The sequence below is a fragment of the Hyla sarda genome, chromosome 1 (assembly GCF_029499605.1).
Source record: "Hyla sarda isolate aHylSar1 chromosome 1, aHylSar1.hap1, whole genome shotgun sequence".
In the NCBI taxonomy this organism is placed as follows: Eukaryota; Metazoa; Chordata; class Amphibia; order Anura; family Hylidae; genus Hyla; species Hyla sarda.
Window position 1 is genome coordinate 454,676,335 of NC_079189.1, and position 16,061 is coordinate 454,692,395.

At 43.7% G+C, this 16,061-nt stretch overlaps 1 protein-coding gene across 4 annotated transcripts in view; it reads right to left on the bottom strand.

Annotated features, from left to right (window-relative positions):
* Window positions 1-16,061, bottom strand: part of TMEM132C (transmembrane protein 132C) — a 595,756-nt gene that overhangs the window by 284,405 nt on the left and 295,290 nt on the right. The window contains exon 1 of one of the 4 annotated variants that reach the window (XM_056533710.1): window positions 4,591-4,648. The exons of the other annotated variants lie outside the window; for them this stretch is intronic. The gene's annotated coding sequence lies outside the window, so the exon portion shown is untranslated. Of the gene's footprint in view, window positions 1-4,590; window positions 4,649-16,061 lie in introns of those variants that run through there. 4 annotated transcript variants of the gene reach the window in all.

A 16,061-nucleotide genomic window follows, 5' to 3' on the forward strand; every position in this document is an offset into this window, starting at 1 on the left:
GGGATTTAAAGGGAGGGGGAAGAGGCGAGAGAGTATAGACAATATATTTCTCCTATTACTGACTAGAAAACCAGTATATTTTTTGTGTATTTGGGATAATTTGGATTGTAGGAAATCTATTTTAATAGAACAGAAAAATATATTGGGTTGTCACGGTTAATGTGGTAGGCTTTCTTCAAATTTCATTTGCTAAAATAAAAATGATACTATATTAAGAGGATAGGTTGAATTATATTTCAGAACATACTGTATGTTGTTTTCCTCAACAGAATCACATCAGTTTATAGTCACAAAAAAGATCCCCTCACCCTTTTCTTCTTTTTCTTCCATTTTGCTTTCTTACTATTTTCTCTTTCTTTTTACTTAATTCTTCATTAGATTTTCTTCCTACCCCTTTATAAAGTTTGACGATACCTACTTTTCTACAGGAGAAAACAATCTTTATCTGCCCATATTGTATAGAAATGATTTGTTTCTTCCATCCTGCATTATTATATTGATTAAACATCATATATGTGCTTCTCCTTATGCTGATGGAATATGAGAGGTGGAGTGAAATGTAACTTGTACTGTTTATTTGTTTATGCTTAAGCTTATTTCTTAAAATATGAAGAAAAAAAATTCCAATATATTGGGTTAAAGGGGTACTCCAGTGAAAAACTTTTTTTTTTTAAATCAACTGGTGCCAGAAAGTTAAACATATTTGTAAATTACTTCTATTAAAAAAATATTAATCCTTCCTGTACTTATTAGCTGCTGAATACTACAGCTGAAATTCTTTTCTTTTTGAAACACAGAACTGTCTGCTGACATCACGAGCACAGTGCTCTCTGCTGACATCTCTGTCCATTTTATGAACTGTCAAGAGCAGCATATGTTTGCTATGGGGATTTCCTTTTACCCTGGACAGTTCCTAAAATGCACAGAGATGTCAGCAGAGAGCACTGTGCTCGTGATGTCAGCAGAGAGCTCTGTGTTTCAAACGGAAAATAATTTCCACTGTAGTATTCAGCAGCTAATAAGTACAGGAAGGATTAAGATTTTTTAATAGAAGTAATTTACAAATCTGTTTAACTTTCTGGCACCAGTTGGTTTAAAAAAAAAAAAGTTTTCCACCGGAGTACCCCTTTAAGTATATATAGAAAAGTTTTCTGTATATGGACTCAAAACTTAGAGTGTACCTCAAATGTTGTGGCCACTTTTATGAAAAATTACTACATTGACTTTTTTAAATCACTGTAAATTTGGATTTGTTGCTGGAACGCCTTCACTGAGCACCTGTTATCCCCGCTTCCCATCACTTTCTGCTCTGTCTCCATAGCACCTGTGCTTCCTACTCTGCCTCATCTTGGCTCTGTTTCCTTATGACAATAGAACATAGAAACGCTATGAAAAGTAGGGTCAGCTCATCACTTCAGAGGAATCTTTGGAAGATGCACCATCAGAACGCTGACGCGTTTCGATCTGTAAACAGAAATTCAGGCCTGTTGGAGACCATGGGGAAGATTTATTAAAATCTGTGCAGAGGCAAAGTTGCCCATAGCAACCAATTAGCTTATTTCTTACATTCTTAACAAGGCCTCTGAAAAATGAAAGAAGCGATCTGATTGGTTGCTATGGGCAACTGGGTAACTTTGCCTCTCCACAGGTTTTGATAAATCTCCCTCCACGTGTCTAAGCACAGAATCCAATAAGCTTCTCGTGTGAAAACCTGTTTGTTCCAATCACTGCACCTAGGTGGCGGCACACCCTTTCTATCTCGGAGATATTCAAGCTTGAAGTATCCCCTACATGGACTTCTAGAAAGTGTCTGGTAACTCCTGATAGACACTTTTCTGTCCCCTTATGCACAGATATAAGCAGCAGGGAGAATGGAGAAAGAGAGCTCAGTGAAGGTGTCCCAATTAATTTAATATGAAAGTGATTTAGAAGAATAACTATTGTTCATAAAAGTGCCTACAACATTGGAGATATCAAAACCTACAATCCAGCTACACAATTGTGGTTCCAATCAAATTAGCACATGTAAAACCTACAAACGACTGACACCCAAAAATTGTATACAAAACACTTTATTGATCTAAAAAATTATTACATAATACTTAATAACTATAATAGCCCTCCCAATCAAAATAACCCACCCGTAAAATACACCATCCCCAAAAGCAAAAACAATGGTAGGGAGCACCCACAGAGAATAATCCCCTACATGGATACCAATCCAGAAAGCATGACATATAACCACCATCCAGCATGCTATTGTGCCAGTGGAAAACAATAACAATGTACTTTACCTAACTGGGACATGGTGGGGGGATCTGTAAGTGCACCACACCACCACCTCAACATGTGTTTCAACTCTTCGTTAGGTGGTGGGGGTGGGTGCAGGTGGCTGCCTTATATACAGCCACTCTGTAACAGAGCACTTTGCTGTCCCCTGCTCTAATGGGCTTCCAGGCATCACGGGTTTACACACATCACATGCAGTGACATGTTTTTGCTCTCATTGGAGGTATCATACACTTTAAACTTTGAATTTATATACAGAAATTCTTTCTACATATATTTATAAAATATTATTGGAAATGCTTTTTCATTTTTCAAGACAATTACAATTACATCGGTAACACAGGAGCTCAAGCATAAACAAAGAAATGGTACAACCAACATTAAACCACACCGCTAATATCATTGACCCCTTAAGAAAATAGCCCATGTTGGCCTTAAAGGGAAATATATATATATATATATATATATATGTATATAAATATATATATATGTATATAAATATATATATATATATATGCTCCAAAGCCACCACACTACCTGGATATCTTCCCTGTAAACCATGCTGCCTGATATGCATAGCTCCTGTGGCCCCTGTTGTCTTCTCTGGCTGCTTGATATTCTTTGCCATCCTTCTGTCCCCTTGCCTACCTCTTTTCTGCCATCCAGCTTCCTCTGTTAGAGAGCATAACTCATCAGTGCAGGATAGAAGGGTGGAGCTGCTTTCATAGATGGATTTGGACAGAGACAAGTGTGGATGACTGGATTATGTCATTGCCTTACTTCATGCATGTAAATTACAACCAAAGAGGGGAAACTGCTATAGATAGCTAATTAATGATATTTAGACAATTAAAAAGGTTGGTGAGCGGGAAAGGATAGCCTATGTGTTTATTTCCTCAGAGTACCCCTGTAAGGTCACAGAACATTTTCATTTTAGCATTTTTGTTCTTTCCTCCTCGCTTTCTAAGAGACAAAACTCTTTTATTTTTCCATCCACTGACCCATATGGGGGCTTGTTTCTTGCGCAACCAATATATTTTGTAATGACACCTTTCATTGTTCCATAAAAAAGACCACTACCTTACCATCGACTGCTAAATAATTTATAAAAATGTTAAACTGAATGGGCCCCAGTACCACACTGGATCCCTAAGGTACCCCACTTGCTCTGAATATAGTCCATTGACTACAACCCTCTGTTGTCTGTCACTCAGCCACTGTCTAATCCACTCAACAATATGGAAGTCCAAGCTCAATGACTGCAGTTTATTGATAAGTCTTATATGTGGGACAGTGTCAAAAGCCAACTAACATCTAGATATGCAATGTCTACTGCCCCTCCGCCATCTATTATTTTAGTCACCCAGTCAAAAAAGATCAATAAGATTGATTTTAGTCATTTTAGATGTTCCACAATCCTATCATTTGCTCACTATTCATATCAGGCTTACTGGCCTTTAGTTGCCTAATTCCTTTCTACTACTTTTTGGTGAATAGGCACAACATTTGCTAACTTCCAATTTCCTTATAACAGTAATTGGTTAAATAAATCTCTTAACAGTTTTGCCAGTTTACTGCTAAGCTCAGGCAAAAGGGCCTGACGTAAGTATGTAGCAAAGATTAATTCAAAACTGTACAGTATATATTTGGGAGGGAGAGGTTAGGAAGAGAAAATACATCTGGAACAATATCTTAATGTGGTATGTTTTTTGTTTTGTTTTTTCTTTAATGGAAACACCATTTTTATCATAAACACTGAAGCTTTTGAGGTATGTGGATATTAAAGCATCACCTGAATGACCCTAAAGTAATATGAAAGAGATAGAGAAGCTCCAAAATATACACTTCTTGGCTGAACATCTTACATAAAATAAGTGAAATTTATGGTGGCAATTTTAGAAATCCATTGAATGTGTGTATTCTGGGGATTTAATGGGACAACAAGTAAAACAAGTTGGTAGGGAAGCAATTTATAAGCAATTGTTTATAGCTGGGCCTATTACAGCAAGAAATTGGACAGTGGCTATGGTTCCAACTATATGTGGAAAAAAGAGGTAAAGAGTATTTTCGAAAAAAGAGGTAAACTTAAAAGGTGAGTGGAATTTATGGATACAATTTTGGGTAAAAGCATGACGATTTAAAAGGGTGATCCAAGATTACAAACAATGCCACCCATGCCCTCAGTTTTTATGTGGTATTGCAGCTCAGTTCCATTAAAGGAAATATGTCATCGTTTTTATCTGCACTAACCTGTCGGTACAGACAGGTAGAGCAGGTGACATTAATAACAACTATAATTACCTGGTCCTGTTACTCTGGCTCTCCTGCAATCTTCCACTGTATCTTTCGCTCCAGAGGTGACTTGGAGCATGAGCGGAGCTTTGTGACATCACCGCTGCTGTTCTCTGCTGGGTCCCGCTGCTCTCAAACAGCAGCGATGACGTCACAAAGCTCCGCCCATGCTCCAATTCAGCCCCAGGACTGAAGATTGCGGAAGAACTAGAGCATGGAACGGGACCAGGTAAGTATGGTTGTCATCAGTGTCACCTGCACCACCTGTCTGGTCTGTACTGACAGGTTAGTGCAGGTGAAACTGATGACAGATTTCCTTTAAATGAATGAAGTTGTAATACCACATACAACCTGAGGACAAATGGGATGTGAAACCCTTTATATTTTATTTCTTTTTAAATCCTTAACCCCCTTTAAGTTCCTTTCTTGTTCTTCTCTCTAGGACACTCAGGAAATAGGTGGTGGTCTGTGGGGGTTGATGGTGGAGGGTACACATATTATTGTGCACAATATACATATAGAATAAAAATAGCTTAAAAAATAAACAAAATGTTCTACTTCCTTTCCAGAAAGGGCACCACTCTGATTTATAGGCTGTTTCTGGTATTGTAAAACATCTCCGTTCAGCCCCCTTGCATTTTGCTTCAAGTATATCAAAGTGAGGTTTATGCCCTTTGTTGTAAATTAGAGTAAGAAAAGAACAAACCAAAATAATTGTTAAATTATTGAAGATGACAAGAAGAGAAATGAGAAAACAAAGCAACACCAGACAACAGAAAACCGACAAATAAAAAATAAAAAAATCAGGACAGATACAGAGAGACTGATGTATTTCCAGACTAGGAATAACCCACAGTGGTATATTTAATCTGTCTGGATTTACAACCTGTTAACATTGTGCCTGGAGCATAGATAAACATTACACACTCATAATAGTCACAAAATCTGTCACTCGGGTGCTATTTAGCTTGGATCAGCTGGTTAGTACCGATCGAAGAATTATAGCATGTGAGTTGCTGAGAGTCTCTCCAAACCACTCCAGTGAGCATACTCCTACAGCTATAATAGAAAACAGAAGTTGACACTAAGCCAGATAAAATCCGAGGTAAGCAACAAGCTCTGCGATATAATGGAATTGTCTTTAATACCATAAACTCTCAGATTCCTTGTATCTAATATGCTGTAGTGAAGCTTCAAGGGGCATTGATCCATGCCTATCTCAATGATTAGAGTCGTACGGTGAAGGGGGAGAGAGCATGCTGCTTGGTAAAAGGCTCAGTGGATTGGAGGAGAGCTTCGGAACATAAAGGATTTTACAATAAACCTGAGTACCCTGATGGTCCTGAGTAATGATCTTTCTTGGATAAGATACTCGCTATCTTCAATCCATTAAAAATTCATTACTGACCTCATCTGGCTATCAGAAAGATGCAGAGTTGCCATTTGGCTAGTGTTTCCCCATTTTGGCTGGTAAAAATGAATTTTATTGCCAACACTATTAATAAAGCAGAAATATAAGAGAGACAGGGAAATGACAAACTAGAAAATGGGGCTGAAAATTATTGCTAGGAATACTGCCATTTTACTACTGGGCACTATAGAGAATGACTGTAGTCAAAGATGTAGCAGGCTTGGGTTTGTCATTTCACGTTATTCATATTTCATTCAGAGACTCCTGCATCTGTGCTTATAGCAGAGGAATGTAAGTGAGGAGAAAGATAAATATTACGGATTCGGTATCAGCATCTTTTGAATTGTTTACATATTACAGTGACCCCTCGACCTACGATGGCCCCGACATACGATAATTTCAACATGCGATACGATGCTTTTTAATGTCAGGGCCATTACAAAAACGGCTATCCGGCAGCACCGACTGCTTCAGCTGCCACCAGATAGCCGTTTACGGTGCCCCATGAGCTCCGGTGATGATCACTTACCTGTCCTCGGGGCTCCGGCGCGTCCTCTTCGGGATCCTCTGCATCGTCGGCGCTCTCCATCGACATCATCACGTCACTGCACACGCCGTCCCGTCATCCAATAGGAGCGGCGTGCGTAGCAACGTGATGACGGCGACGGAGAGCGCGGTTGCCGTGGAAGCAGAGGCCTTGCCGGAGCGTCGGGACACCAGAGGCCTTGCTGGAGCGTCGGGGACACCTCCGGGTCGGGGCGACAGCGATGGACGGCGACATCCCGGGCAGCGGTGACGAGCGGTGACGGTCCGGAGAGGCGGAGACAGGTGAGTACAACTTTCTCTAACAGTTGTCTACAACGTGCGGACCTCCAGATGTTGCAAAACTACAACACCCAGAATGCCCAGACAGCCAACGGCATGCTGGGTGTTTTAGTTTTGCAACATCTGGAGGTCCGCAGGTTGTAGACCACTGTCCTATACTTTACATTGCACGAATCCCTCAACATACGATGGTTTCACAAACAATAGTCCGTTTGGAACGGATTACCATCATATGTTGAGGGACCAGTGTACTGTAATGGGGGGGGGGGGTCAGTGGGCATTGAATGTCTATAAGTAAAGTAATTGGTCAATTGTGGCTACTATCAATAGACGGACACTCACTATTAATAAAGGTTAGTGGGAATCCCACAGCACCCTGTAATTAACTTTTTAGATGCTGTGATCAATGCCAATCACAGCTTCGAAAGTATTAAGACACAGATGCGGCTTAGCTCAGGGAGCTCATCGGTTCATAAGACGTGATCGCGGGGATCCGATGAGCTAAAATGGTGGAGGAAGGTCACCTTACCTGCCTCAGGCTGCCGGCTTGATGCTCTGATGATGCAGTATAGCACTATATAATGCTGTGCAACTTGGAACTTGAAAAGTGTGAAAAAAATAAATAATAATGTTTTTTTTATTTTTTTTTATCTATCTATATATATATATATATATATATATATATATATATATATATATATATATATAAAACTAAATGGGGGAGATTTATCAAAGCCTGTGTAGACGAAAAGTTGTCCAGTTGCCCATAGCAACCAATCAGATTGTTTCTTTCATTTTTCATAGGCCTTCCTAAAAATGAAAGACGTAATCTGATTGGTTGCTATGGACAACTGGGAACTTTTCCTCTGGACAGGTTTTGATACATTTCCCCCAATGTATGTATGTATGTATGTGTGCATCACGTCCAAACGGCTAAAGATATTAACATGAAACTTGGCACACATGTTACTTATATGTCAACAACAAACATAGGATAGGTGATTTAACCCTTACCCACCCCCCATTTGCCAGGGTCAGGGTTTTTGTTTAACCCCTTAAGGACCAGGCCCATTTTGGCCTTAAGAACCAGACCAATTTTATTTTTGCATTTTCGTTTTTTCCTCCTCACCTTCTAAAAATCATAACTCTCTTATATTTCCATCCACAGACCCATATGAGGGCTTGTTTTTTGCGTCACCTATTGTACTTTGTAATTACATCACTTATTTTACCATAAACTGTACGGCACAACCAAACAAATATTATTTATGTGAGAAAATTGAAAAGAAAACCACAATTTAGCAAATTTTTTAAGCTTTTTTTTCATGCTGTACACTTTACAGTAAAAATGACATTTTTTTCTTTATTCTGTGGGTCAATATGATTAAAATGATACCCATGTTATATGCTTTTCTATAATTTTACCGCTTAAAAAAAATCTCAAACCATTTTAACAAAATTAGTATGTTTGAAATTGCCCTATTTTGACCACCTATAACTTTCAAATTTTTCTGTATATGGGGCGGTATGAGGGCTAATTTTTTGCGCCATGATCTGTAGTTTTTATCAGTACCACTTTTGCCTAGGTTTTTCTTTTTGTACATTTTTAAAAAATAAAATGTGACAAAAAAGCAGCAATTTTGGACTTTTTTAATTCTTTTACGTTTACGCCGTTCACCGTATGGGATAATTAACAAAATATTTTAATAGTTCTCACTTTTTCACACACAGGGATTTTTTACACTTTTTGGGGGGTAAAATGGGAAAAAATGACGTTAATGAAGTACGTTACTCCACAAGCTCCGCTCAGCATCTCCTGGTGAATGTGTCAATCCAGATTGCAAGCCACACCCCATCTCACAAAGACATGCCCACTGTTTAAGCCCCACCCCTTTTATTATATACCCTTTTTGTGCATCGGTCTGGCTTGCAAATCACACCCAGTCACACAAAGCCACATCCCCTTCTATTTTCAGCTTACAATATCTTCATTAAAAATCAGTCCCACCTGAGGACAGAATATGAGGATAGGACATAAGTACTGGATATGAGGTTGGGATATGAGGACAGGATATGAGCTTGGGATATGAGGACGGGATATGAGATCGGGATATAAGGACGGGATATGAGGACGGGATATGAGGATTGGATATGAGGTCAGGATACGAAGTCGGGATACGAGGACGGGATATGACAACAATATATGAGGATGGGATATGTGTTACGCCGAGCGCTCCGGGTCCCCGCTCCTCCCCGGAGCGCTCGCTACACTCTCGCTACTGCAGCGCTCCGGTCAGATCCACTGACCCGGTGCGCTGCGATACCGCCTCCAGCCGGGATGCGATTCGCGATGCGGGTGGCGCCCGCTCGCGATGCGCACCCCGGCTCCCGTACCTGACTCGCTCTCCGTCGGTCCTGTCCCGGCGCGCGCGGCCCCGCTCCCTAGGGCGCGCGCGCCGGGTCTCTGCGATTTAAAGGGCCACTGCGCCGCTGATTGGCGCAGTGGTTCTAATTAGTGTGTTCACCTGTGCACTCCCTATTTATACCTCACTTCCCCTGCACTCCCTCGCCGGATCTTGTTGCCATTGTGCCAGTGAAAGCGTTTCCTTGTGTGTTCCTAGCCTGTGTTCCAGACCTCCTGCCGTTGCCCCTGACTACGATCCTTGCTGCCTGCCCCGACCTTCTGCTACGTCCGACCTTGCTTCTGTCTACTCCCTTGTACCGCGCCTATCTTCAGCAGTCAGAGAGGTTGAGCCGTTGCTAGTGGATACGACCTGGTCACTACCGCCGCAGCAAGACCATCCCGCTTTGCGGCGGGCTCTGGTGAAAACCAGTAGTGACTTAGAACCGGTCCACTAGCACGGTCCACGCCAATCCCTCTCTGGCACAGAGGATCCACCTCCTGCCAGCCGGCATCGTGACAGTAGATCCGGACATGGATCCCGCTGAAGTTCCTCTGCCAGTTGTCGCCGACCTCACCACGGTGGTCGCCCAGCAGTCACAACAGATAGCGCAACAAGGCCACCAGCTGTCTCAACTGACCGTGATGCTACAGCAGCTACTACCACAGCTTCAGCAATCATCTCCTCCGCCAGCTCCTGCACCTCCTCCGCAGCGAGTGGCCGCTTCAGGCCTACGACTATCCTTGCCGGATAAATTTGATGGGGACTCTAAATTTTGCCGTGGCTTTCTTTCCCAATGTTCCCTGCACTTGGAGATGATGTCGGACCAGTTTCCTACTGAGAGGTCTAAGGTGGCTTTCGTAGTCAGCCTTCTGTCTGGAAAAGCTCTGTCATGGGCCACACCGCTCTGGGACCGCAATGACCCCGTCACTGCCTCTGTACACTCCTTCTTCTCGGAAATTCGAAGTGTCTTTGAGGAACCTGCCCGAGCCTCTTCTGCTGAGACTGCCCTGTTGAACCTGGTCCAGGGTAATTCTTCCGTTGGCGAGTACGCCGTACAATTCCGTACTCTTGCTTCAGAACTATCCTGGAATAATGAGGCCCTCTGCGCGACCTTTAAAAAAGGCCTATCCAGCAACATTAAAGATGTTCTGGCCGCACGAGAAATCCCTGCTAACCTACATGAACTCATTCATCTAGCCACTCGCATTGACATGCGTTTTTCCGAAAGGCGTCAGGAGCTCCGCCAGGATATGGACTTTGTTCTCACGAGGCGTTTTTTCTCCCCGGCTCCTCTCTCCTCTGGTCCCCTGCAATCCGTTCCTGTGCCTCCCGCCGTGGAGGCTATGCAGGTCGACCGGTCTCGCCTGACACCTCAAGAGAGGACACGACGCCGCATGGAGAATCTCTGCCTGTACTGTGCCGGTACCGAACACTTCCTGAAGGATTGTCCTATCCGTCCTCCCCGCCTGGAAAGACATACGCTGACTCCGCACAAAGGTGAGACAGTCCTTGATGTCAACTCTGCTTCTCCACGTCTTACTGTGCCTGTGCGGATATCTGCCTCTACCTTCTCCTTCTCTACCATGGCCTTCTTGGATTCCGGATCTGCAGGAAATTTTATTTTGGCCTCTCTCGTCAACAGGTTCAACATCCCGGTGACCAGTCTCGCCAGACCCCTCTACATCAATTGTGTTAACAATGAAAGATTGGACTGTACCATACGTTTCCGCACGGAGCCCCTCCTAATGTGCATCGGACCTCATCACGAGAAAATTGAGTTTTTGGTCCTCCCCAATTGCACTTCAGAAATCCTCCTTGGACTACCCTGGCTTCAACACCATTCCCCAACCCTGGATTGGTCCACTGGGGAGATCAAGAGTTGGGGCCCCTCTTGTTTCAAGGACTGCCTTAAACCGGTTCCCAGTACTCCTTGCCGTGACTCTGTGGTTCCCCCTGTAACCGGTCTCCCTAAGGCCTATATGGACTTTGCGGATGTTTTTTGCAAAAAACAAGCTGAGACTCTACCTCCTCACAGGCCTTATGACTGTCCTATTGACCTCCTCCCGGGCACTACTCCACCCCGGGGCAGAATTTATCCTCTCTCTGCCCCAGAGACTCTTGCTATGTCTGAGTACATCCAGGAAAATTTAAAAAAGGGCTTTATCCGCAAATCCTCCTCTCCTGCCGGAGCCGGATTTTTCTTTGTGTCCAAAAAAGATGGCTCCCTACGTCCTTGCATTGACTACCGCGGTCTTAATAAAATCACGGTAAAGAACCGCTACCCCCTACCTCTCATCTCTGAACTCTTTGATCGCCTCCAAGGTGCCCACATCTTTACCAAACTGGACTTAAGAGGTGCTTATAATCTCATCCGCATCAGAGAGGGGGATGAATGGAAAACGGCATTTAACACTAGAGATGGACACTTTGAGTATCTGGTCATGCCCTTTGGCCTGTGCAACGCCCCTGCCGTCTTCCAAGACTTTGTTAATGAAATTTTTCGTGATCTCTTATACTCCTGTGTTGTTGTATATCTGTACGATATCCTTATTTTTTCTGCCAATCTAGAAGAACACCGCCAGCATGTCCGTATGGTTCTTCAGAGACTTCGTGACAATCAACTTTATGCCAAAATGGAGAAATGTCTGTTTGAATGCCAATCTCTTCCTTTCCTAGGATACTTGGTCTCTGGCCAGGGACTACAAATGGATCCAGACAAACTCTCTGCCGTCTTAGATTGGCCATGCCCCTCCGGACTCCGTGCTATCCAACGTTTTTTGGGGTTCGCCAATTATTACAGACAATTTATTCCACATTTTTCCACCATTGTGGCTCCTATTGTGGCTTTAACCAAAAAGAATGGCAATCCTAAGTCATGGCCCCCTCAAGCGGAAGACGCCTTCAAACAGCGCAAGTCTGCCTTTTCTTCGGCTCCCGTGCTCTCCAGACCTGACCCATCTAAACCCTTCCTATTGGAGGTTGATGCCTCCTCAGTAGGAGCTGGAGCGGTCCTTCTACAAAAAAATTCTTCCGGGCATGCTGTTACTTGTGGTTTTTTTTCTAGGACCTTCTCTCCGGCGGAGAGGAACTACTCCATCGGGGATCGAGAGCTTCTAGCCATTAAATTAGCACTTGAGGAATGGAGGCATCTGCTGGAGGGATCAAGATTTCCAGTTATTATTTACACCGATCACAAGAAGCTCTCCTATCTCCAGTCTGCCCAACGGCTGAATCCTCGCCAGGCCAGGTGGTCTCTGTTCTTTGCCCGATTTAATTTTGAAATTCACTTTCGGCCTGCCGATAAGAACATTAGGGCCGATGCTCTCTCTCGTTCCTCGGATGCCTCGGAAGTAGAGCTCTCTCCGCAACACATCATTCCTCCTGACTGCCTGATCTCCACTTCTCCAGCCTCCATCAGGCAAACTCCTCCAGGGAAGACCTTCGTCTCTCCACGCCAACGGAATCCTCAAATGGGGTCACTCCTCCCATCTCGCAGGTCATGCGGGCATCAAGAAATCCTTGCAACTCATCTCTCGTTTCTATTGGTGGCCGACTCTGGAGACGGATGTCGTGGATTTTGTGCGAGCCTGCACTGTCTGTGCCCGGGATAAGACTCCTCGCCAGAAGCCCGCTGGTCTTCTTCATCCTCTGCCTGTCCCCGAACAGCCTTGGTCTCTGATTGGTATGGACTTTATTACAGACTTACCCCCATCCCGTGGCAACACTGTTGTTTGGGTGGTCGTTGATCGATTCTCCAAAATGGCACATTTCATCCCTCTTCCTGGTCTTCCTTCAGCGCCTCAGTTGGCAAAACAATTTTTTGTACACATTTTTCGTCTTCACGGGTTGCCCACGCAGATCGTCTCGGATAGAGGCGTCCAATTCGTGTCAAAATTCTGGAGGGCTCTCTGTAAACAACTCAAGATTAAATTAAACTTTTCTTCTGCATATCATCCTCAATCCAATGGGCAAGTAGAAAGAATTAACCAGGTCTTGGGTGATTATTTACGGCATTTTGTTTCCTCCCGCCAGGATGACTGGGCAGATCTTCTACCATGGGCCGAATTCTCGTATACCTTCAGAGTCTCTGAATCTTCCTCCAAATCCCCATTTTTCGTGGTGTACGGCCGTCACCCTCTTCCCCCCCCCTCCCTACTCCCTTGCCCTCTGGTTTGCCCGCTGTGGATGAAATATCTCGTGATCTTTCCACCATATGGAAAGAGACCCAAAATTCTCTCTTACAGGCTTCATCACGCATGAAGAAGTTTGCTGATAAGAAAAGAAGAGCTCCCCCCATTTTTTCTCCTGGAGACAAGGTATGGCTCTCCGCTAAATATGTCCGCTTCCGTGTCCCTAGCTACAAATTGGGACCACGCTATCTTGGTCCTTTCAAAATTTTGTGCCAGATTAATCCTGTCTCTTACAAACTTCTTCTTCCTCCTTCTCTTCGTATTCCTAATGCCTTTCACGTTTCTCTTCTTAAACCACTCATCATCAACCGTTTCTCTCCCAAACTTGTTTCTCCCACTCCTGTTTCCGGCTCCTCGGACATCTTCTCCGTAAAGGAGGTACTGGCCTCCAAGAAGGTCAGAGGGAAAACTTTTTTTTTAGTCGATTGGGAGGGTTGTGGTCCTGATGAGAGATCCTGGGAACCTGAGGACAATATCCTAGACAAAAGTCTGCTCCTCAGGTTCTCAGGCTCTAAGAAGAGGGGGAGACCCAAGGGGGGGGGTACTGTTACGCCGAGCGCTCCGGGTCCCCGCTCCTCCCCGGAGCGCTCGCTACACTCTCGCTACTGCAGCGCTCCGGTCAGATCCACTGACCCGGTGCGCTGCGATACCGCCTCCAGCCGGGATGCGATTCGCGATGCGGGTGGCGCCCGCTCGCGATGCGCACCCCGGCTCCTGTACCTGACTCGCTCTCCGTCGGTCCTGTCCCGGCGCGCGCGGCCCCGCTCCCTAGGGCGCGCGCGCGCCGGGTCTCTGCGATTTAAAGGGCCACTGCGCCGCTGATTGGCGCAGTGGTTCTAATTAGTGTGTTCACCTGTGCACTCCCTATTTATACCTCACTTCCCCTGCACTCCCTCGCCGGATCTTGTTGCCATTTTGCCAGTGAAAGCGTTTCCTTGTGTGTTCCTAGCCTGTGTTCCAGACCTCCTGCCGTTGCCCCTGACTACGATCCTTGCTGCCTGCCCCGACCTTCTGCTACGTCCGACCTTGCTTCTGTCTACTCCCTTGTACCGCGCCTATCTTCAGCAGTCAGAGAGGTTGAGCCGTTGCTAGTGGATACGACCTGGTCACTACCGCCGCAGCAAGACCATCCCGCTTTGCGGCGGGCTCTGGTGAAAACCAGTAGTGACTTAGAACCGGTCCACTAGCACGGTCCACGCCAATCCCTCTCTGGCACAGAGGATCCACCTCCTGCCAGCCGGCATCGTGACAATATGAAGTCAAAAGCTTCCTCCTTTGTTGATTTTCCTCCCCAACAAGGATTAGGAAGGAAAAACCGGGCAATTCCAGGTACTCAGCTAGTATAATCTAAAAGCCCCTCCCCTAATACAAAATAAAATCCCCCTTCTTTTCCCATTTTACAAAATAAATAAATAAACATAATCACATTTGGTATCGCTACGTGTGGAATTGTCTGAACTATTAAAATATAATGTTTATTATCCTGCTTGGTGAACAGCGCAACCGTGAAAAAATACCAATGCCATTCAGTAGCAGCTATACCTGGTATTGCAGATACTCCAAGTCAAAGAACACTCACACAAGTGCCTAAGGTCCTTTAACCTGCTGATTGCCAAGGGGTACCAGAAGTCAGAACTCCCCCAATCTAAAAGTGACAGCCTTTCCAAAGCATACGCCATAAATATAAAAGGAAACATTTGCAAACTCGCTGCTAGGGAAGTATTGGGCTTTGGTCTAGATGTAAATAGGATTGCCTCAACTGACACTTTATATAGAAAATAGTATAGAATGGCCTGATCCTGCTGACAATCCCTTATTGAATATATGATGAAAGTTTAGCTGACAGTAATATGTACTAAGTAATTATTAAAAGTTATGTCATTATTTTGGAAATAATTCCTTAATAATGAATTTCTACCTACCTAATCCTATAAATTTTTATTTTAAAGGAATGAGAAGTCTTCAGATTTTCATGTTATGTATAAAGATTTAGATACAGACCTAGTAGAGGTAATTTTACAAAATCAAAGATAAAAGAAATTGAACATTACAGGAACAAAATTTCCTCTAATATTCCTGACTTTCAATGTGACATATTCATGCTGTGCTTAATTTCTCTCCTACTTTATTCATATAAAAAATAATGTGATGTGTTACAGACACAGAGCTCCTTAAAGTCAACCATCTACCAGATACTCTGAGGCAATAGGATATAATATGGCACTTGTGGAGCACTGGTTGGTACCACAGTAGGATCCCACTCCTTAACTATAGTAACAACAATAGGATCTGTATAGTGAGTTTACTTTACTGCAATCCTTCAGTAAAAGTTATGTAATGTTTCGGTCAAATTGACCTTCAACAGATAACTATAGAGACATATATACAGCTCACCCTCCAACCGTGGAACAATCCCAGCGTAAGGATACCACGGCGTGGTGGAAACAGGATACAATCAAGGAAAAGAAGTCCAGCGCTTGTAGGTGGAGTGAATAAAATCACAGGCTTTATTAAATCCTTTAAAATATCAGCTTACAGGCATGTACAAAAGAAGCAAAGGCTCAGCTTCTTTTCAACAGATAACAGGAACTTTAGAATTGTTATTACTTGGATATGCAATTATCTTCTTTACCAGAAATTTTAAGAGAG